Genomic DNA, 23,341 nt, shown 5'->3' with positions numbered 1-23,341 from the left:
GTACCATGTGGGTGCTGGGTCCTGAAATTCCCTACTGCCGCATGATGACATTACTTGTCCCCAGTGAATGTCTCTTCTCTTTCATCTCTTTTTTTTCGGTTATCAAATTCCAGGTCCCTGAAAGTACCACCCAAACAATCTGCCGATTTACAAATGAAGCTTGTGTTTACCCTATGCTGAGGGGGGAGACTCCGAGGGAGGAGGCCAAAGCCAGGAATCTTCACTGGGATTCTGAAGTCTGGCTTAAGGTTGGTTTTCAAGTGCAGGGACCTTGATTAGGACGGAGTAACATCAATAAGGCAACGGTTAGGACTGGTGGGCATCGCAAGGCAATGATTTTGAAGCAGAAGTGTAAACCATCTATGATGCCTTCTATTGGAAAAGCTGATGGATCCTTCAGGAAGATTCTGGAATGACAAAGTAATTTGCAACTTTCTGGGCAAGAGTTTTCTGGAAGAGCACAGTTAACTCGAGGAAGACAGTGGAGGGGCAAAGTCACGATAAGGCAGACACTGAGCTGTGCTGCCGTGTGTAGGCGATCCGGCAGTAGTCTGGGGAGGCCTCTGCAGGGAACAGCACACACACCGGCAAGGCCCCGCGGTACCGCGCATGCGCCCTGGCGCCCTGCCGCCAATATAAGGGATTTGGGGCGAGAACCAGGAAGATAGAAAGTTCTTTCTATTCACGTTATCAGAATCTCTCCTCAGCCCTCAGCATTCATAGGCATGTCAGATATGCACACAAATGGGCGTTAACCCCTCAAATAGAAACCAGGGTGGGGCGTAGGGATTTCTAGAAGCTCTAGGAAGCAATGGCCAGTGAGCTGAGCTATATAGAAAGAGGAGAAGGCGGGACATGGTGGGGCGTGTCTTCGCGTGTTTTGGAATTCACCGCTGCCCGCCCCACTCTGCCTTCTTTCTTCAATGGCCTGTCATGTTAAGCTCCAACTAAGCCGCAGATGGACGCATATTTGCAACCCTGCTCCTTCCCAAATGCAGTCACCTGATAAAATAGGAAAAGCAGCAGATGCGGAGCAAGGAGCCCTGGGCTCGCCTCCCGGCAAGTCCTGGCATCACAGCTGAGAGCACGTGCCCTGGGGCAAGCGGGTCGTTGACCCTCCAGCCTCTCCTTTCTCAGCTGTGCCAGCTCTTCTGGGCACTTCTGACACAACATTCAGTCAGTTCTACCACTCTGCTCATGAGAGCATTCGGTGGGGGCCTCCCCTGCAATTCGCCCCCTCTCTTCTCCCCACATGCCTCAAGCGCCCCCTGCAAAATGCATTCTCCTTTCCTCCGCCAGCCCCTTACCCCGCCACTCCCACACCCACCCCGACTGTTTACCCCTTCCTGTAGCTCTGGCTTCTGTCCAGGCTAAAATCTTTGTCTCGGGCCTACATGTGTCTAGTTTCAGCTCTAGTTCCAGCAAATACTAAATATGCTTCGCATATATACAGAAACCCCAGGGGGCCATGGGAAGATCTTTGCTTTGGAAGGGAGGGGAGTGGGGCGCTCAACTTGGGCACAAAATTTAAGGGGGCATCAAAAAACTCACCAATCAAGATAAATCATATTTTGATGCAGTATTTTTTCAAAAATCGTTATCAGCAGACTATGGCCACCCAGGCTGGCCGCTTTGTTCTGTAAATAATGTTTTATTACAGAGCTGAGATCAGGGTGAGGTGAGTGAGGCCAGGTGGTATAAGGACAGGGTCCTTTGTCTTTATTGACAAAATTTTAATATTTTTGTCCATCCTGAATTTGTATGCTCATTTTTTATTTTGGCAAGATTGCATGAAGACGCAGGCTGTCTTGATGATTAAGTGTTTGGGGCGCTCCCTTTCATGTTGTACCCGGGTGAGTGCTCACTTGCCCCATCCTGGTCCTGGTCCCAGCCCTGCCACCACTTCTGCGCTGTGTGGTCTCTGCAAAGTCGCTTGCATTCTCTGCATCTCAGTTTCTGCCTGCCTCAAATGGGGGCGGCAGTCACAGCACCTATCTCACAGAGTTATTGGGAAGATCAAATACGTTGTAAGTGTGAAGCATTTATACAAGTGGCCGAGTACTCACTAAGAGTATTTTCCTCCGGGGTGTCCTGCGCATGATGTGACCTCTTCCCACTGCCTTGCATCAATCCCTTGCTTCACTCACTCACCTACTCAACCAGCATCCCTTCAGCATCTAATCTGTAAACGACAGTCCATTAGGTGCTGTGCAGAACTGAATAATGTGCAAGACATGGCTCTACACATTTATAATCTAGTCCACTGATACAGTTAGGCTGATTTCAGCTGCAAATCGCAGAACACATGATGAAAACATTACTTAGGAAATAGGGATTTATTTTTTTACAGAACAGGGAGTCTGGAGACAGGGAGGGATAGAAGATCGGTAGCATCGGGGCTCAGGGGGCAGCTTGCTGAGGGCTGCACCATGGTAGCGAAGCCTCCCAAAGCAGGAGGAAGGGGGCGGTGTGCATGCACATCAGTGTATGTGTGATCTGTGTGCTGTGAATTGTGTGTGGACATATATATGTTCTGTGTGGTCTGTGTGGTATACATTGTGCTGTTGTATGTGCGTGTTTGTGTGCGGTGTGTTTTGTGTGTGGCACATGGTGTGTGTTCTGTGTAGACGTGAGCATGTGTGGTGTGTGGTATGTGCTGTATACATGTGTGCTGCATGTGTAGTGTGTTGTGTGTATGTGCTGTGTCGGGTATGTGTTGTATGGGTGTTGTATTTGGTGTGTGTGGTGTGTGTGCATGTGTTGTGTAGATGTCTCGTGCGTGTGGTGTGGGTTATGTCTGTGGTATGTGTGTTGTATATGGTGTGTGTGGTCTGTGTCGTATGGATTGTGTTGCTGTGTGTACGCGTGTGCATTGGGGATGGGTTAGACTGCCTTCTCTGAGTGTCCCTCTTACTGGGGAACACGGCCATACTCCAAGAGCTTCCATCAGCTTCCACCCCTGCCCCCACTTCCCTGCCCACCCCTGCAGTCCTTTGCCAGAACTACCCTGAGGGGGTAGGTGGGGGGACGGGGTCCCTCCCTGCCCTTTGCCAGGGCACATTGGCATCCTGCTACAGCAAAGGAGGGGACAGGCTGTCAGGTGGGCCAGCAACAGTTCCTCCTACCATAAGAAATGTTTCCCAGGTAGATTTTTATAATCTTCCAAAAGTGTTTTTTTTTTTTTTTTTAAGGTTTTATTTATTTATTTGACAGAGAGACACAGCGAGAGAGGGAACACAAGCAGGGGGAGTGGGAGAGGGAGGCGCAGGCTTCCCGCCGAGCAGGGAGCCCAATGTGGGGCTCGATCCCAGGACCCCGGGATCATGACCTGAGCCGAAGGCAGACGCTTAATGACTGAGCCACCCAGGCGCCCCTAGTAGGGACGTTTTAAGAAAGGATTGCCCGAAGCAGAGAGAAGATTCATTAGTTCAGCATCTTTAGTTCACTGATTGATACCATCAGTGTCTCCCGAGCTCGGTTCCCACCTGGGTTAAACGCAGCCAGCAAGGCCCCGCTCAGTAGGGAGTGAGGAGGAATACAGGCAGCTCTGGTACGAGGTCAGAGTTCGGAGAGTCTCGGTCTTTGCTGTGGGCAGCCTTCCTCCACACTGGCTATCCTTCTTTAAGGCAGCAGCTGTGACCCACGGGAGGTACTGGTGAGCACTCCCTGCAAAGGAATAAAGGAAAGGGGACTTTCAGCAGCCAGGACCAAAGGGGGCCTGGTGGGAGGCCCTGTGGTCTGGGTGGGCTTCAGAGGGGCAGGATGTGGACCTGGGAGGGGTGGGGAGGGGAGATACGGAGTGGGGAGGAGTAAGAGGGGGCATATGAATCTGGGTGAGCTTAAATCCAGTCTAGGAGTCAGAGTCGTAAGCATCTTTGCTGTATGATTTAAAGATCCTCAGTTCAGCTACAGAAAATAAGAGAAACAAGCAAAGACGGATGAGGCTGAACGTGGAAGCAAGCGGCTTAGGAGGCATGGGTAGACATGAAGCATTGCAGGCCTGTGTGTTCAAAGCAGAGCAGGGAGAGGCCGAGAGCCAGGTGGGCACTGTCATTCCCAAGGCTCCTTTTGCATCAGGAGGCTCCGTGGTCAGGAGGTGTATTGGGCCCACAGGTCTCCACGGCCCTCTCTGCCCAAGCGGCTTTGCCTGTGTCTCCGTCAAGCAGCAAGTGCGGGTTGGCTCCCAACTCTGCTCCGGCCCCAGAACCACACGACCCACAACGCCCCCCCACCAGAAAAGGGAGCAGTGGAGTGATGGGAGCAAGGGGGCAGGGGTTGGGTGGCTGGCTCTCCACCCCACTTGCGCCCAGCCTCGGGGTGCTCCCCTACCCCTCTCTGTTTTCTCCCTGCTCTTTGTCCTGGGTGTAAAACCGATGTTAGCCCCGTGTAGCCAGGGAGCCTTTCTGTTCCTTGGTCTCTGTAACGGCTGCCTGGTGATGAACTTGGAAGTCATTTCCCATAGGAGAGGGGTTTTCACTTTATTCAGCAGGATTCGGTTGATCCGGGACCTTCCTTGTTTTAGCTCTGCCTGGATACACGGACCGTCAGGAAAGGCCAAAGAATGTATTGATTCAATGCTAAAATATAGCAACAGATCTTAAAACAAAACATTGCTCTTCTTCCTTTCCTCCTCCTCCTCCCCCGTCGCATTCAAGATTATAAACCATTGCTGTAAGCCCTGCCCTTCCTTCTGTCCCCCTCTCCCCCGGTGGTGCAGGGGTGAGGTGGGGAGGGTAGACCCCAAATATATACCGACCCCTAAGTTTCCTCCTTTATTATTAGGAAGCAGAAAAACCCAAACTGGCACCACGAATAAGAACATGCTTACATTTCCCCTCTTTCCTTATTTTTACAACATCCCACCAATTGCCAAGAGCTTTTGTTTGTACAGAAACTTTAATCGTATGAATCATTTTCATAACAACTTCTACCCTGCTTTGGTTTCAAAACGTCCCTTTCATGTGAGAGATCAGTATTGCCATTGTCATTTAACTGCTGATGAAAAATAAGTCTCTGAAATGCGAAGTGATTTGTATCCTATCATGTGAGAGGGTAGCAGATCAGAAATTTGCATCCAGGCTGCAAACCCCTCATGGGTGGCCTAAACAGATTTTTAGATCTCTCATTTTTCTCACCTGAAAAAAAACATTTTTCTAAAGGAAAAAATTCAAGACAGAGAACACACGTATAGGAGCCAGGCCGTAGTCAGTAAGGGGGCCACGCGGAGGTTTGGGGTCACGGGCTCAGGTTGGGACCCATGTGTTTTAGCCCAACTGGCTCATTTGAGTTTACCAAGCCTTCAGATCACACTGCCAGTGTGGAAACGCCGAGGGTGGGGAGCGAAGTATCTCCCGGGAGTGACCCCCCCCCAGACACATCCTGTTGAATAACAGGACCCCTGACAGAGCCGCTCCATATTCTAAGTTAAAAGAGAGCTAAGGAACATCAGAACCGGGTGCAGTGAGCATGCTCAGATCGGGCCTGGGTCAGGAGAAATTGGCTATGAGGGACATTTAGGTTTACTTGGGAAGTTGGCATACAGAAAGGTAGTGGACAAGGTGACAGTCCCTGGAGAGGTAGTGACTGTTCATTGAAAAGAGCAGTTCACAAAATGGCATGGACAGAACCAGCTCATGTAGGTAAAAAATCAATGTCCGTAGAAAGGATACACTCTAGAGCATTAACAGTAGGAACCTGGATTGGTGTAAACTTGGCATTTTATTTCCTTATTTCTGCCTATTTATTCCTTATTTCTGTGTTTTCTAATATATATATATATATATGTATTAGAAATATATATAAACATTCTAATACATATATATATAAATAATAACACGTGTGTGTGTGTGTGTGTGTGTGTGTGTGTATCTTTGTAAGAGTAAAAGGCTATCTTATTAAAAAAAATAATAATAATTTCCTGGGACGCCTGGGTGGCTCAGTCGGTTAAGCATCAGCCTTCAGCTCAGGTCATGATCCCAGGGTCTGGGATCGAGCCCCGCACTGGGCTCCCTGCTCAGTGGGGAGCCTGCTTCTCCCTCTCCCTCTGCCCCACCCCCCCAACTCGTGCTCTCTCTCTCAAATAAAATCTTTAATAATAATAATAATAATAATTTCCCCTAAGAGAATGAGGGAGTTTCTTGCACCAGTGCACCCATCGGCACGGGTGCCCCCTCCCAGGCTCCCCGCTCCTGCCCCCCCCGCCCCAGGACTCTGTATGGCAGCAGTTCACTCAGCCCACATTCCCCAAATCTGAAGTCACCTCACAGGGCCACCTACAAAGCTGCCTTCTCCAGGCCTCAGGCTGCCAATGGTCTAATAAGTACCCTGAAGGGCCCCTGTTGTGTTACCATTTCATTTTCTTTTTGACCCAAAGAGTGAAACTTTAGTGGTAAAAACTCAGCCATCTCACACACACACATACACACACACACACACACACACACACAATCCACTGTCAGTTGTTCCAAGAAGCTAAGTGTCAGGGAGGGTCCCAGGATCCTGCCTCCCGGGCATTGCACACCTAAGCCCCCCTCTTGTTTGGGGCCAGTGGTGGGATGCCGACCTCAATATTGCATGTTAGTTGAATGATTTCTAAGAGCCCTCCCCCCCCTTAACCAGAGTATCAAAGAACTCAGAGCCTGATTAGCTACAGTAGTATGTCAACAGGATTCGCCCAAAACTGATCTGGGTTCCAAAAGATTTTATCCTTTAAAATAATGCAATATTCCAAAAGGCAACTTGGCTTTATCTTTTCCCCCAAAGCTTTCTGAACCTGGGAAATATTAAGCTGATGCTTTAATTTCCCCCAAGAACTTATATGCACCTTCCCTTCCCACCCACAAAGTCTCTAGAGGGTGGGTCTCATTCTCCAGCAAAATTAGAGGCTTGAAAGCCAGACTACTGTCTTGAGAGAGGAGTTTCCAAATTCCTCAGCTCTGTCTTAGCACAGAACCAGGAGGGAGCCTGCACCACTTAGAGCAGTCCCCTGGGTTTGTGAGTCGGGAGGACAGTGGGAGGTGGGCTGGGCTACTGTGCCTGGGTTTCTTCATCCACAGAAAGGGGATGATATTAAATCACCTGATAAAATATCTGTGAAGGTTAAATGAGTTAATATACATTGTCCAGTGAGCACTTAATAAATGTCAGCCCTCATTACATGAGGTAGGGGGAGAGCTACACTTTATTCCAAGGGGAGCTGGTAGAGAGACATCTAGAAAGAAGCAAAAAGACATCTAATTTCCTCTGTCAGGGAAGCTCAGAAAGCAAAGAAAGGCACTGTTGCTCTCTACCCACCACCCACCCCTGCCCCTCTGAGGGAGAGTTCCAGAAAAGCATGTACAGGAAAGCATTAACGGGGGTAATCTCCAGATTAGTATGGCTGTGGTGGCAGTTCCAGACAAGGATCCAGGCAGTCTGCCCAAGAGGCTTGTCAAGGGCTTGGTGCAGAGCAATGAGATGTCCCATCGGGGTCTGGAGGAGGTGTGCCTAGGAGACGTGCTGGTGGAGAGAGGCTTGACTTTGTGTGTGTGTGTGTGTGTGTGTGTGTGTGTGTGTGTGTGTGTGTAGGAGGTGGGGGCTGACGATGCCAGGGCACTGGGGCATCCCCCAAGCTCAACAAGGCAGGCTGTGTGGGCATCAGGCACCCCAGCACCCAGGGACAGTGCCTGAGGGGCGGTGCCTACCAAGAACCAGCCTGAGGCAGAGGTTCTTCCAATACCTCACACTTACATCCCCTGAACCCAGAACAGCTCCACTCTGCTTAGTTGGGTCCCAAAATGCTCACAGCCTCCCCAGTACCACCTGACCCAAAGAAAGTTCTGGAAAGGACAAGTTGGAATGAAAAGATAAGATGCTTTGACCCACTGCATCTTAATCCTGTCCACCGGCTATGCCATTTATGGCCATGTGGAGATATTGTAGAGTCCCTCTGCGGCCTTACAAGGGGCCTGAGTGAGGAACCTGAGTTCCATTCATCTCCAGGGACGTCCTCCTATGTTGGAAGGCACAAAGGCATAAAGGGAAGCTGGGGAAATGATGAATTTCCTCCCAATTACATCTCGGCTCAATTCTATTAGACTCGAGATACAGTTTCTGTGTAGAGAAAGGATTAACCACTTTCTTTGAAATATAAAGCAGATAGTAAAAAGCCACATATTGATGAATTAAAGCTCACTTATAAAATCCTCATCATCAACAATTAGATTTGAAGCATGTTAAAAAAATACAATTTATCTTCAAACATTAAATTGGAAATGATGTGTGCCGAATATGAACGTTAATCTCTGCAACCTTGGAGCTTTACATTCTTAATCTAGTTGTCGCCTGTTTTCTTAATCTTTCTGACCTTTCATCAATGAGCAGTTTATTGCTATAGATTTTTTGCTTTATGGTGTAATTTTTTTGTTGTTGCTGTTGTTTTTAACTATTCTGGGATTGCATTGTGGAGTATACCTCCTAATGGTTTTAAAGCACAATCTTCGGCAAAATAAAGTCACTGCAGGTTAATTAAGAAATTTAGAAAATTCTTCCACAGACAAGTCTGTGTTCCTGAGCGGAAAGTTTATAATTAAGATAGATTCGGTGTCATTAGGATCATTTAAAATGCCAGCTCTTCAAAAACTGAAGATAATCAAATCAGTAGGGAGAGAACACTCTATGTGTTTACCTGGTTTATTGGATGAGCTGACCTTGTGAGGAACAAGGTATTTTTCACCCCCCACCGTCTCTACACCTGTACAGTTTGATCTCTATTTCCAAGGCCCGAAAGATGCCTTAAGCTTTCACTTAAGCCTATCACTTTCAAGGATTAGAACCGTCTCATTTTCAGACCTTGCAAAGTCCAGACCCTCACGACTCAAAAGGCACTTCGCGCGTCCAGTCGGAGCTTCCCAGGGCTCAGGCCTGATGCAGGTTCCGTCATGCCCCGGGGCAGGTGCGAGGAGTTAGGATGGAGACGGAAGGCTGAAAGGAGCTGCTTGCGTGGTATCAAGGGCCTCCCCCGCTTGTGGGTTCTTCAGGTACATGCCCGCCCAGCCAGGGACATCCCACACCACTGCTCTCTGGAGGGGGCAATGACGAGGTAGGCTTTGAGTCAGTCCTTGAAGCATGGGTGGCAAGGGCCCAACAAGGGGAGGGCCAGGGTGTACCTTCCAGGCCAGGCTCAGGTGGCTCCAGCGGGACCAGGCAGGGGCAGGGAAGGACCTCGCATTACTTTCCTAGGGCTCCTGTAACAAAGCACCACAGACCGGGGGGCTTAAAACAACGGAAATGGATTGTCTCATAGTTCTGGAGGCCAGAAGTCCAAAATCAAGGTGTTGGAAGGTTTGTGTAGGAGGCCCTAGTCTTGAAGCTCCAGTGGTGGAGGCTGACATCTTTGGTGTCCCTTGGCTCTCGGCTACATAACTCTAGTCTCTGCCTCTGTGGTCACATGGCATTCTCCTGTGCGCCCGTCTCTTCTCTTATGAGGACACCAACCATGTTGCCTTAGGGGCTGCGCTGCCTCAGTATGACCTCATTTTACCGTAACCAATCACACCTGCAATGACCTTTGTTCCCAATGAGGTCGCATTCACTGAGGTTCAGGCTTCGTTTCTTTTTGGGGAGACACAGTTCAACCCATTACAGACCTGGAAAACCTTTGCTGGCTCCTCACAGCTTCATGTTTCAAGTCTAAGTATCAGTGGGGCATCCATGGTCCCTCACGGTCTACGCTCAGCTCTCCCTTCCAGGCTTATGGTCGGCCAGTGTCCTACTCACTCTATGCGCAAGCTTTGTGAACTTCTCAGGCGGGGGCACATGATGGTCTCTGTGGGCCTCTCCGTACCTCCCTACCCCCTCAGCTGAGTAAACTCTTTGTATTTCAAGCTCAAAATCACTTCCTCTGTAGGACCTCCTTCAGCCTTCGGCTATCAGGAAGAAGGAACCGCCTCTGCTCCACTGTATTTTCTCCAGAGCTCCATTGTAGCACTCAACATGTAATCCTCCTTAACTAGGTGTGGTCCCTTTGTAACTCTGTTAATCATTCCCTATAGATTTGGGGCTCCTTAGATGAGAGGATTATTGGGATTGGTGGCTGTAGTCTCCACAAGCTCCTCAAAACCCATTTAATCCCTGGTCTAGTTGTAAAACACTGCATTTGGCAACTGGCCAAACAATGTTTTCTGAAAGAAGGTTTGAGAGGGTAGGAACACCTCCCTCCAATGTGGTAAAGAGAAGGAGCTGAACTCCAGCACCAGGCCTCTGATGATGGCTTCCAGAGTTAGGGCAGGGGTTAGCAAGTATGGTCTGGCAGGTAGCCAAAGAAACGTAGAGGTCCCTGAAATGAGAGATCAAGGGTTCTGGCTACTTTAGAACAATAGGGCTGTGAGGAAGAAGGAGGTAGATGGGAAAGAAGGCAGAAAAGGAAATTCTAGGTGTCTGCTATTGGAGGGAAGAGGAGCCCTTTTGTTCCTACTGTTTTCCTGGAATCCTTAGAAGGACTCAAGGAAGGGATGGAATTTGATGGATGGTTGAGCATGTTCTAAGCGTGCTACACATAATCCGGAGATAGTGTTGTTTGGTTAGTGATAGTCAGAGTATTTACAAAGACAAATGAAATGGCAGAATCACTGTATGATTCCCTATAGGAATTCACACTTGTCACTTTTGAATAGGATGTTTGGAAACTAGCGCATCCAAGAGCAGATAGACCCGCTGTATGGATAAGCAGCGCCATCTAGTGGCACTCTGAGCAAACAGTGGGTGGTCTGGAACACGAAGAACCAAGACCTCGTTCACATCAAAAACTCCATTTTGTAGGTGTTTGATATAATTTATTCCAGGCTAGGATAAAATTTGAATGAGAAAATACTTTTTGCACGGCTATAATGCCTTCAATTTAAAACTTTGAATGAGTGAAAGGAGGAAACAATATCTTTAGCTCCAACAACATTTTATCATTTGACAAATATTACCAGTTGCCTACCATGGCACTGGGCCCTGGACACACCCGGGGGTCAGCGTGGGCACAACCCTGCCCTCATGGGATGCAGTATGGGACGTTCAGAGTCATTTGTGCACACTCCGATATTTTAGAGAACCTGTTTCACACATGGGTACTCTAAGAAATTTCAGGGAGAGAAGCTTGAGTTTATACAACTGTCGAGAACATTCAAAAATCTGTTTTTTGATAGGTGAGAAACTTCTTACTTTTGATTTTTAAATGTTGAGGTATTGGTAAACATTACCTCTGCCATCGCAATGGCAGGCTCACTCCTGTTGCTCCCTCCTCTCCTCGACTACAGGTACCCCCTTGGGGACTTTCCTCAGTCCTTGCCCCTCAAGCCCATGACTAACTGTTGGGTCTAGCTTGACGACATATATCTGCATCTCCTCCCCGATCTCACGTCTTACTTGCAAATCCACTTTTCCAGATGCCTATCATTCATCCCCTAGATGACCTGCAGGCACCTAAAACTCAACATGCCCAAACCAAATTCATTTTCTTCTTAAATCTGTTCCTCCTCCGTTTTCTCCTTTGGTTTATGGTGTAGTGTCCATCCACCATCTCCCTTGAGCCCAGAGACCCTGGCCTCGTTTAGCCTTAACTTGTTTCCCTTCTACAACCATTAGGCACAGTCCTGGGACCTCAGGGAATGCAAAGTCTCACACAAATAATTCAGTTTGCTGAAAACAACAACACAAAGTTATTTCAAAATAGAAACGAATAAATGTGTAAATAATTACCAAACTTAGATCACATTAACTTCAAAAATTGTTGTATTTAGGATTCATAAATATTTGATTACGTTAACATTGTAAGTTAGTTCTTAATAGTTTCTTTGTAAGAATTCCTAAATATGGGGGATGATTTGTGAGGAATCGGAGTGGATTACAAATTAAGTGAATGAATTGTTGTCAAATAATTTCAAAAGTAACATAATAGAACATAGTTTCTCAATTTTTACAGTAGAAAAAATGTGAATATCTTTAATGTGGGCGGCAACACAGGGGGAAAGAGAGAGGTGTTACCTAGGTTGTCAACTTCAGTAGATGAGCGGAAGCTGTGTAGTACTCGGTGTTGGCGAGGGTTCTGAGGCTGATGTCCCCTTACATGAGTAACTGAGCCCAGTGAGCTTCATTGTCCTTTTTGGAAAGGGGGGGAAGTGTATATTCAGTGTGCTGAAGCTGGCTCAAGCTGGAAATTTGCAAGCCAGTCGTTAAACATGACCCTTACTAAAAATTAAACTATATACGCTTAAAATTGGATAAATCCCACTAAAAACAAAGATACTAAATACTCACAACTTATCATTTCCTAATGTATTATCTACACACTTGGAGTTACCGTGTCTACCGCATTGTGTGGTAGAAGGTGGCACTGAGCATCTCCTCTTGATTCTGCATCTAGTGACATCATGCTGGTGGCCTGAAATCAGTCATTGTGGGAGCATTTACACTATGAAGATTGGCAAACCCTACAGATCAGGGCTTTCTCCTCAACTTCCCAGGGATAATTTCCAGAGGCAGGGTACCCCAGGTGGGAATAATGAAATAAGAGCTAACACTCACATAGTGGGTTTTATGTGGCAGGCACTGTTCTAACAGTGGTATAAAAACTATATAAATGTATTGGCTCATTTAATTTAATCATATTCTCACTACAAGTCCAAGCCAAGTACTATTAATGTGATCAGTTTATAGATGAGGAAACAGAGGCACAGAGGTGTTAAGAAACTTAATTAAAATTTCATTGGATGGGGCGCCTGGGTGGCTCAGTCAGTTAAGCTGCCAACTCTTGGTTTAGGCTCAGGTCGTGATCTCAAAGTCATGGGATCGAGCCCCATATTAGTCTCAGGCTCCTTGCTCAGCACAGAGTCTGCTTATCCCGCTCCCTCCCACTCTGCTCCTCTCCTCGTTCCCTCTCTCTCTCTCAACTAAATAAATAAAATATATTTTTTTAAATGTTCATTGGATGGTCAGGTAAAAATATATACTTGCTCCTTCCTAGGAGCTAACGGTTGTAGAAGGTAGGCAGACATGCAAAGAACAACAAAGAGTTTCCACCTTTCCCCAATCCCAGGTGTGTGTATGGGCTGCTGCCGTATTTATTTCAAGCCTGGTTGGGAGGCATGGCATTCAAGGCAGGGACAAACGATCCCCAAGTCTTAGTGACATACCACAATAAGGGTTTGTTTCCATCCACACTGCCTGTCCAGAACAGGTTACCTGGGGCTCAGCTCACTGCCATCTCTCAGGGTTCTGGCTGCTGGAGTTTCCATCTCAATGCATAGGTTCACAATCACCACAGCGGGGATGAGCAGATTTAGCAACTCATGCATGGCCTCTTCAAACATCCACCTGGAAGTGAGACAGTAAATTCTGCCATGTTTCATTGCCCACATCAAGGATATAAGGAATCATAATCCTACCGTACCCCTGAAGAAGAAGAAATGGAATATGGGTGAACTGCCCTTAATGACTCCCGTGGTTAGAGACTGAAAATGTGTTCCCCTAGGATGGGGGACACATGACTGGTGTCAGACACATGACTGGTGTCTGACACAGGCCTGAAAACCTACGCACCTTGGCAGCAGGACTGAGTCTGTGGTGAGGTTGGTGTGCCTTCCCACCGTGTCCAGATAAGGAATGATGATGGTACAACAGTAAGCAGCACTGAGCTCACTCTTACCATGCGCCCGTCACTGTGCCAAGTGCTGTCCATACATGAACTCATGTCAGCCCAGACCTATCGCCCTAATCACTGGAGAGCTACAGGCTCCTTCAGAAGAAACCTGCTTGGATGATTTCTAGTATCTATGCCTTTCCGGAATGTTGTGCAAGTTGTTGAAATGCTGAATGCCCCCAGCAAGATTCATAGACCGAGTAACCACATTCTTTTGTAACAGAGCATCTTAGATGAGTAGGACCTTCCTCTACTCCCATTTTCCTCCGATTTCCAATTTTGTAGTACAGCTTCTAAAAGAGTGAGGTTGGCCAGCATTCTGTCTCCAGGAAAAACGTTTGCACCCCCGTATTTGCAAAGTGGCCACAGAGCCACCTGGCCAAAGTACTTGAACTTACCCATCATTGGAGTTCAAACTGGGACAAAATTGTCTGATGGGCTGAGTGGGCTTTGATGGAGACTAGAGTGTAGAAGGAACAGTGGGATCCCAAGAGAGAACACATACTCAGCACCTGAGCATGGTGGTGGAGAGGAATGGTGTAGGGGGCCAGGTATCTAGCCTGATGGATAAGGCTTATATGTGGGGGTTGAAATGCTATAACTCTTTGGAGCCACAGTGAGGGTTTCAGAGCTCCAGTTAGGGAGCAGCATCTTCATGGAAGTCTTTCAGCTTGGCCTCTCAAAGCTAAGAGAGGCCTGTACCATCATCATCATGATTAACATGTAGAGAGCTTTGCACAGCTCTAAATCCTTTATGTACACTCACCACCACCACCATGTGAAGCAGGTACTGTTATTATATTCATTTTCTGGATGAAGACCCCAAGGCACAGAAAAATAAAATGATTTGCAGAGCTCACACAGACATGTGGGAGAGTCACATACCAACCCAGTCAGTCTGGTTCCAGACAGTGGAGAACTATAAATATAAAAGACAAAATGAATGGAACTACGTTCTAAAGAGCAAAGAACCCCATCTGTGTAGGCTAAGATTGTCACATTTTCTTAACAGGGTGCATTGTTAAGTCTGGGCACAGGATTGGCCAAGGCAGAGGGACTTACTGAGGGAAAGGAAATGAAGCAGTGTTTATGGCCCTTTGAGTTGGCTTGACAGATGTAGACCTGGAGAGAACACAATGAATGGCAGATTTTCCATTTCCTGAGTGTGAGGGTGGCATGTGAGGCTAGAGGGCTGAGCAGGAAAGGCAGAGCAAACTCTCCCACGGTCTCACTTTGCTTGGGAGACAGGTTCCACTGGGAGGGAGAGCCCTGCAAGGAACGTGCAACATATCTCAACCTGGAAACATCTGAAACCAGAGGTGCCTAGAGTCTAAGACAGGTAAATACGTTTCTTCTAAACAGAGACAATTATGGTCAAAATTGAAAATCCTCAACAGAGAATCCAGATTTATAAAAAATTAAGTGGGCATTTTAGAACTAAAAAAACTGCAATGAATAACTCATTGGGTAAGATTAATAAGCAACTGGACATAACAAATGATAGGAGTCTTCAAACTTGCAGAAAGGTAAGCAGAAAATATCTAAACTGAAACATAACAAGAAACAAGAGTAGAAATAACAGAATAAAGCATGAGAAACATGGGGACATAGTCAAGTGATCTAAAATAATGTGTAATTAGATTTCTAGATGGAGAAGAGAGAGACTGGGAGAGAAGAAATATTCAAGGAAATAACATCTGAGAATTTTCTAAAACTAAGGAAAATATCAATCAAGAGTCAAGTAACTCAATGGACCACATAAGGAAATACACAGATAGCAAATAAGCATATGAAAGGATGCTCAACATCACTCATCATTAGGGAAACACAAAACAACAACGAGCTATCACAACATTCCTATTAGAATGGCTAAAATCCACAAAACTGACAAAGATGCAGAGCAACAAGAACTCTGAATCCTTCCTTAGGGAAGGCAAAATGGCACGATCACTATGGAAGACAGTTTGGCAGTTTCTTCAAATGCTAGACATGCTCAGGGCGCCTGGGTGGCTCAGTTGGTTAAGCATCTGACTCTTGGTTTTGGCTCAGGTCACAATCTCAGGGTCCTCAGGTCCTGAGATCAAACCCTGTGTTGGGTTCTCCGCCTCAGCAGGGAGTCGGCTTCCCCTCTCGCTCCCTCTGCCCCTCCCCCACTTGTATATGTTCTCTCACTCTCTCTCTTTCTCTCTAAAATAAATTAAAAAATCTTTTAAAAAAAATGCTAGACATGCTCCTCCCATACAACTCAACCGTCATGGGCCCAGGCATTTACCCAACTCATTTGAAAGTGAATGTTCACCCAAAAACTAGAACCAAAAACCCAGTGAAGAAAAAGCACACTCAAAACAGCAGGAAACTCTGTGGGATTTTTTTGATTGCCCCTGCCCAATTCCCTGCCCAGCAGAGGGCAACACACTTAGAGGGGAGCTTCCTGGTTCCTGTGTCCTTCCTCCCTCAGGAAAGAAGGAAGAGAGTTGTACTTGTTTGCAAAGTTCAGGCTTCTCAGGGAGCCTCTGGGGGAACTGCTTTCTACTTACACTGACTCTGAGAAGAAAGGGCAACAGTGGCATTGTTCAGATATAGTTTGGAGGCCACTAAGTACGGTGAGCACCAGGGCACCTGAAAACCACAGGAGCGCTGCAGACGCACGGGCCCTTGGGGGCAAGAGATTGCAGGCAGAGGGACGGAAGGACACAGGGGAGGCCCCGAGAAGAAACAAGGGCAAGCCTTCCCTTCCTTCCTCCTCCAGCCCCTAGGAACCTCCATTCAACTTTCTGCCTCTATGAATCTGACTCCTCAACGTACTTGGTAGAAATAGATCCATGTAATATTTGTCCTTCTGTGTCTGGCTGGGACTTCCCTTAGCATAGTATCTTCGAGGTTCATCCATGTTGTGGCATGTGTCAGGATTTCCTTCCTTTTTAAGTCTCAGAAAGGTCCCCCTGTATGTAGAGACCACATATTGTTTATGCATCCATCCATCAGTGGACATTTGGGTTGTTTTCAAACTTGAGGAACCTGGCGGGTATGGGGAGTGAGGGCAGTCTTATGGAGGATGGTGCCCTTAAGCTCTAAAGTTTGGCCTACTTCTGGGTACCACTGCACTTTATTATTTAATGCAGTCATTTTACTGTCTTTTAGTTTTATTTTTAGTAAGCAGTTAGGTATCTGGTATTGACATATAATGAGAAATATTAGAATAATGAGAAATTTGTTCCTGGTTAGCATTTCCTTGCAAACATTTAAATTTCAGGTATAGATTACCCCTGAGTAACTTGTATTTGGAAAAGTCTGTAAATACAGTGTTTAGGGATGTTCATCATAGACTCTTCTAAGATGTAAGTCTTGGAAACAATCTACATGTCCATTCGTGGGAGCGTAGACAAACAATGGCTTTTGAAGAAATGCAAATAGCAAGCCCATTTCTAGAGGATCCTGAACATAAAGATACATTTCCAGGTGAAAGGGACTACAGAAGAAGCTCCTTTATTTTCTAAAGTTTGGGTTCCTCCCTTAAGGGAAAAGGAGCATTTTTTCCTCTCCATCCACCTGTCTGTCTACCTCTTTCCTCGAAGAACAGGAAATGCTAATCCCATAGGTGAAGGCATTGGTGAGGTCACATTTGTTGGTCAGTAGAGACAATGGGCATTAAAAGGGCCTATACTTATGTGGGATTGAGCTGTCAAAATTATTTAGGGAAGACCCAGCTAGCTCTTGCTCTCTCTCCTCTCTCTCTCTCTCTTTTACTTGGCCTTCTCTTCTGCTAATTCTCCTCTATAATCTCTCTGCTTATTCCATCAGCAAGCTAATCCAAACCTAGGTGTCCTCAAGTACTGGTCAGTTCTCTCTTCCTCTTTCTCATCCCAATCTGAGCGTGCTCATCCTTGTGGCAGGCAGAGTTCTAAGAATAATCCTCAATGACCGTTGTTCCTGCTGGTGGGAAAATAAATATGATGAAATATTATTCCTGTGATAATAATGTTATATCACCATAGAGAGATTACCTGCATGAGCCTAATCTAATCACACAAGTTCTTGAAAGTAGAGTTTCAGGGCGTCTGGGTGACTCGGTCAGTTGAGCCTCTGACTCTTGATTATGGCTCAGGTCATGATCTCAGCGTCGTGGGATCGAACCCCATGACGGGTTCCTGGCTCAGCAAGGAGTTTGCTGGTGATTATCTCCCTCCCTCTCCCTCTGCCCTTCCCCATCTCTCTCTTTCTCTCTCTCGCAAATAAATAAAAAATAAATCTTTAAAAAAATTAAAAATAGAGTTTCCTCAAGCTGGACATAGAAGGGGAAATCAGAGGGCTCTGCAGCATGAAAACGGTGCACAGTTGCTGGCTTGAAAATGGAAGAGACAATGTGTGAATACCAGAGAGCGGCTTCTGGCCCTGAAAGCGACCCCAAGCCAATGTCCAGCATGGAAAAGGGTACCTCAGCCCTGCAGCCACATAAACCTGAATTCTGCCAATGACTGAATGAGCCTGGGAGTGGATTCCACCCCCCGCCCAGAGTTTCCAAAGAGTAGCCCAGCCTGGCCAGCACCTCAATTACAGCCTTTGGGACCCTAAGCAGAGAATCCACTGGAACCCGTTAAGACTTCTGACCTACAGAACTGTGACTTAAATGAGTGTTGTTTTAAGCTGTGAAGTTTATGATAATGAGTTACACAGCAATAGAAAACTAATACAATGATCTTACCGTCCAAAGAGCATACGCTGGTGGGATTCCACTAAGACTCTGCTTTCTCATCTACCAAATAAAGACGATGATGTCAAATGGGTTTGTTGTGGCTTCAAAGAGATAGTGCGTATGGGGAAAACTTTGTAATTTGCAAAGCACTACATAAAAATGTGAATATCTTTGTTGACATTACTGAGCACGTACTTGAACTGGGCTCAGATGGCCTGGTGTTGACACTTTTCCAAGGAAGAATAGGGCAGTGTGAAGACTGTAGAAGTGAGGGACGACCGATCCTGCATTTTCATTCCTCTTTGCTGTTTCCAAAGGCAGACCGTCCTTCTAGGTATTTGGAATGTAAATCATATCAGAGAATGAGAGCATCTTTGGCAAGTACACTGTTGTCAACTGTTTGTCTTCTCCCCTCAAAAAAAAAAAAAAAAATGTAGGACAGAGATTGTCCCGCTCCTTGCAGTTTACTTGTCTGTGTGTTGGAGATGATCTTTCAAGGCCATCTACTTCCGTGTGCCCTGTGGCGTTACTGCCCAAATCGCCCCTTTTGGCCAGGACCAGGCCTTCTTGTGTCTCAATCCAAGGCCCCCTGGGTTTCATGGCTATTAGTTACTCTTTCTCCTTGCCCTGAGGTGTTCAGAGATAGTCCCATTTAGCTTTTGACTCTGGTTATTTTCCTGTCACATTCTCCACATCATCTAACACACATCCATAGACATGTTTCGACTGGTTGTACACATAAGTGGGACAAAAAGCAGCATTGTTACAAATAGGTTCTCTGGATAAGCAAAGTCCAGCTCCTGCATATTTGTTAAGCAGATTTTTTTCCAAAAAAGGAATTCATTACATGCTTGACCATACCTAATTTAGGAAACAATAGGGTAACAGTAATATCTTCTGAAATAAAGATGTGTATACTTGCTTCCAAAAAGTGAAGGATCTCTTGAGGATTTTTCCATCAATTGAAAAAAAAAAAGGACCAGCAGAAGGAAACATATTTGAACCAGATCTCTCTCTCTCTTTCCCTCTCTCCCTCCCTTTCTCTCTCTCTGTATATAGATAGAGAGATAGATGATAGATGATAGCTAGATATCCACCTTTATCTATATAGGTATTTCAATCTATTATTAAGCAAATATTTGAAGTGAAAATATGTTATTATTATGACTATACTTATTACTTGGGGAGACTTTGCTCTTTTGTTTCATTTTGTTCCCTCATTAAATTTAAATATGCACAGTATTTAATAGAATGTGCCAGATAACACAGGAGGAGCCTTGTTAGAAGTTAGGTCAATTAATGTCACCTAACATTTTGACCCATGCAGGCAATCCTGAAAACTCAACTGGATTCGTTTAACTATTCACTCAAAAGGTTTATTAACCACTTCCTTTATTTTTTTTTCTCCTTTTATGACATGTATTCTTTTCCTTTAGTGTTCCTTTAGTTTAGATCCTACTTTTTACTTTGCTTTTTCCTGTACAAGGAAATAAGTGCCTTGAAGGTGGGGATCAGGTCATACTTATTTCTGCACCTCTTGCAATTCTTGGCACAGTGTCTCACTCAGTAGATCCTTATTCGGTTCAGTATTAAAAAAAAAAAATCAAAATCACCAAACCACCTAAAGGAACCAGGCTGGTAAAAATCTAGCGATACATAAATTTAAAAGAACGTGTCAATCAGGATGGTTTTGACTGCATGTAACAGAAAAGACAACTAAAATTTGTTTCAATGATTTTCAGAAATGGATCTCACAGGACAAGCAATCTGGAAGTAGCTGGCTCCAGGTCGTTTAATTCAGTAACCCAGCAACATCATCAAGGACCCAGACTCTGCCTATTTCTATTTGCTTTCCTCAGTGGGTCAGCCCTGGTGGCCACAGAATGGCTATGCAATTCGAGGTACCGTATTCTCACACAGAAATGTCTAAAGGCCTTCCTTCTGTCCCTTTTTTGAAACCTGAGGAAAACCAGGTTAAACTTATGGCAGATCTTTCCTTGTGTCTCGGCCACAATTCAGGATTTCTGTTTCTGGCCATGAACTAGTAAGAGAGACTAGATGTAACTTCCCACATCAAGCACGTGGGAAACTGGTCAAAATATGTGAAATGACATTTTTAGACATTAAACAACAGGCAATGAGGAGCTGGAATCCTTGAGGGGAGGGAGATGAATGAAGTAAGCCCTCCGTATGCTCAAGATTAGTGCATGGAGATAGGTTCCAGGACAAGGCACAGGGAGACGACTGGAACGGGGTCTGCTGGCCTCGCTGACTTGAGGAGACTGACATTGGGGTGTAGATGCCAGGCCTGCCAGGATTTGTGGGATAGGGTTCTAGACAGGAGGAGGCAAGCATTTCTCCAATGCCACAACCATAAAAATCCTCTACAGTCAAAGAACACTACCCGCTGATGTCCTTTGAAAGTATAGATACAAAAGTCCTCAGCAAATTTCAGCAAACTAAATCCAGTAATAGATAAAATGTGACGCATTAGCTAAGACGTTGTAACTACATGGAGTTTCTCCCAGGAATGCAAGGTCAGTTTAATACAGTGTAAGATTAAAAAAAAAAAGAAAAGAAAGAAAATCCATATGAACACCTCAATAGTTACAGTAAAAGTATTTCAGAATAATCAACATCTATATGATCAAAACTCTCAACACACTAGGAAGAGAAAGAAACTTCCTCAACGTGACAAAGTACTTCTACAAAAATCACTCTCAATGGTGAAAGATGCATTGCTTTCCCAATCTGATTATGAAGAAGGCAAAGATGTCCACTCTCATCACTTCTATTAAACATCATACTAGAGCTTTTAACCTGGGCAACAAGATAAGAAAAAGAAATGAAAGGCTTTAAGATGGAAACAGAGAAGCAAAACTCTTTTTTTTTTAAGATGACATGACAGTTTATGTAGAAAATCCTATGGAATCTGCAAAAAGCTACTAATATTAATAAGTGAGTTTAGAAAAGTCATGCGATACAAGGTTAATAGATAAAAATCATATGTGCTCCTAGTAATAAATAGTTTCAAATCAAAAAAATTTACAATAGCATTGAAAAACCATGGCATAGTTGGTGATAAATTCAACCAAAAACAGTGTGTGCAAAACTTATACATTGAAACTATAAAACGTTGCTCCAAGAAATCACTGAAGACCTTTGTAAATAGAGAGAGATAGGCTGCTTCATGCATTGAAAGACTTAATTTTATAAATGTTAATTGTCTTACAACTAATCTATAGATCCATGCATTCCCAATTAAAATCCCTGTAGACTTTTGTGTGTGGTAATTGACAAACATGTTCTAAAATGTATATGGAAGGAGCAAGACAGCGGAGGAGTAGGAGACCTGGATTTCGTCTGGTCTCAGGAATTCAGCTGGGTAGGGATCAAACCATTCTGGACACCTACGAACACAACAGGAGATTGAAGAAAAGAATAGCAACAACTCTCTGAACAGAAAAGCCACCGCTTTCTGGAAGGTAGGACGTGCGGAGAAATGAATCGGATATTCGGGAGGATAGACGGCAGGGGAAGAGGCTGCTTCTGGCAAGTGATAGAGCCGCGGAGCACAAAATTGGAACTTTTAGAAGTCGGCTCCGCTGAGGGACGTCGCTCCAGTGGCTAAGCGGGGGTGGAACCCTCGTGGGACAGTGTGGTCTCGGGACCCTCGGGGTCACAGAATGACGGGGGTGCCTGAGTGCGGCAGAGCTCCCAGGTATCGGAGCGGGAAAGCTGGCTGCAGAGACAGAGCCGAGGCGCGGGCTCTCAGCTCGGGGTTGCCATAAACTGTGATCCGCGGCCCAGTCGGGCCACTGCTCCTCCAGCAGGGACCCAACAAGCGGCAGAGCCGGGGAGACTCCCCTTCCTCCCCGGGGAGGAGCGGCGCTGGACCGCACCGCAGGGATCTGCTGGATTTGGAGATTCCAAACGGGGTCGGGTGCCAAAGATAGAAAAGCTCTGTCACAGGCCGGGTGAGCACGGAGTGCGGCCGGAGACCGGGGAGACGGGAGTGACTGACCGCTTTTCTCTGGGGGTGCACTGAGGAGTGGGACCCCGAGTTCCGGCTCCTCTGGGGCAGAGATTGAGAGGCCGCCATTTTCACTCTTGTCCTCCAAAGCCGTATGGAAAGCTTGCAGGGAACAAAAGCTCCCAAGAGCAAACCCGGGCAGATTACTTGGCCCGGACCCAGCAAGGGCGGGGCATTTCCGCCTCCGGCAAAGACATTTGGGAACCACGGCAACAGGCCCCTCCCCCAGAAGATCAGCAAGAACCGCCATCCAAGACCAAGTTTAATGATCAATGAGAACGGCAGAACTCCAAAGCTAGGGGAATACTGCACATAGAATCCATGGCTTTTTTTACCATGATTCTTTAGTCTTTCAAAGTTAATTTTTTTTAACTGTCTTTTTTTTTGTTGTTGAATTTTTCTATTTCCCTTTTTCAACCAACATCTTATCAATCCCTTTTTTAAAAAAACATTTTTATTTTTCATTTTTAGAGTCATATGCTATCCTTTCATGGTACTTACCCTTATTTTTGGCATATATATATAAGTTGTCTTTCTTTAAAATTTTGAGATACTGTTTCTTCTAACAGATCAAAATACACCCTAAATCTCTAGTGTATGGCTTGGTTCTAGTCTCCGGCCTGATCACATTCTCTCCTTTTTATTTTTTTAAATCCTCTTCCTTCTTTTTTCAAACAACTTATTATCTTATCAATTCCTTTTATAAAATTTTTTATAATTTTCATCTTTACAGTCATATTCCATCCCTTCATCGTATCAACCCTTATTTTGTACATATATAAGTTTTTCATTCCTTAAAATTTTGGGAGGCACTTTCTTCTAACAGACCAAAATACACCCAAAATCTAGTGTGTGACACTGATCTAAGCACCAGCCTGATCATATTTGATCATATTCTGTTTTTTTGTTTTGTTTTGTTCTGTTTTTGTTTGTTTTTCTTTTTTTCTTTTTC

The 23,341-nt window shown here is 45.6% G+C and overlaps 1 long non-coding RNA gene across 1 annotated transcript; it reads right to left on the bottom strand.

Moving 5' to 3' along the window:
- Positions 1-3,440: 3,440 nt before the first annotated feature.
- On the bottom strand, positions 3,441-22,482 carry LOC141373694 (uncharacterized). Its single transcript, XR_012379944.1, has 3 exons — positions 22,381-22,482; positions 13,158-13,338; positions 3,441-3,666 (listed from the first exon to the last, which is right to left on the bottom strand). It is a non-coding gene; the product is annotated as an uncharacterized lncRNA (long non-coding RNA).
- Positions 22,483-23,341: the final 859 nt, after the last annotated feature.

This window comes from Callorhinus ursinus, unplaced genomic scaffold (genome assembly GCF_003265705.2).
Source record: "Callorhinus ursinus isolate GAN/ISIS: 27379988/994484 unplaced genomic scaffold, GSC_fseal_2.0 scaffold11, whole genome shotgun sequence".
Lineage (NCBI taxonomy): Eukaryota > Metazoa > Chordata > Mammalia > Carnivora > Otariidae > Callorhinus > Callorhinus ursinus.
This window is presented reverse-complemented; position numbering and strand designations above follow the sequence as displayed.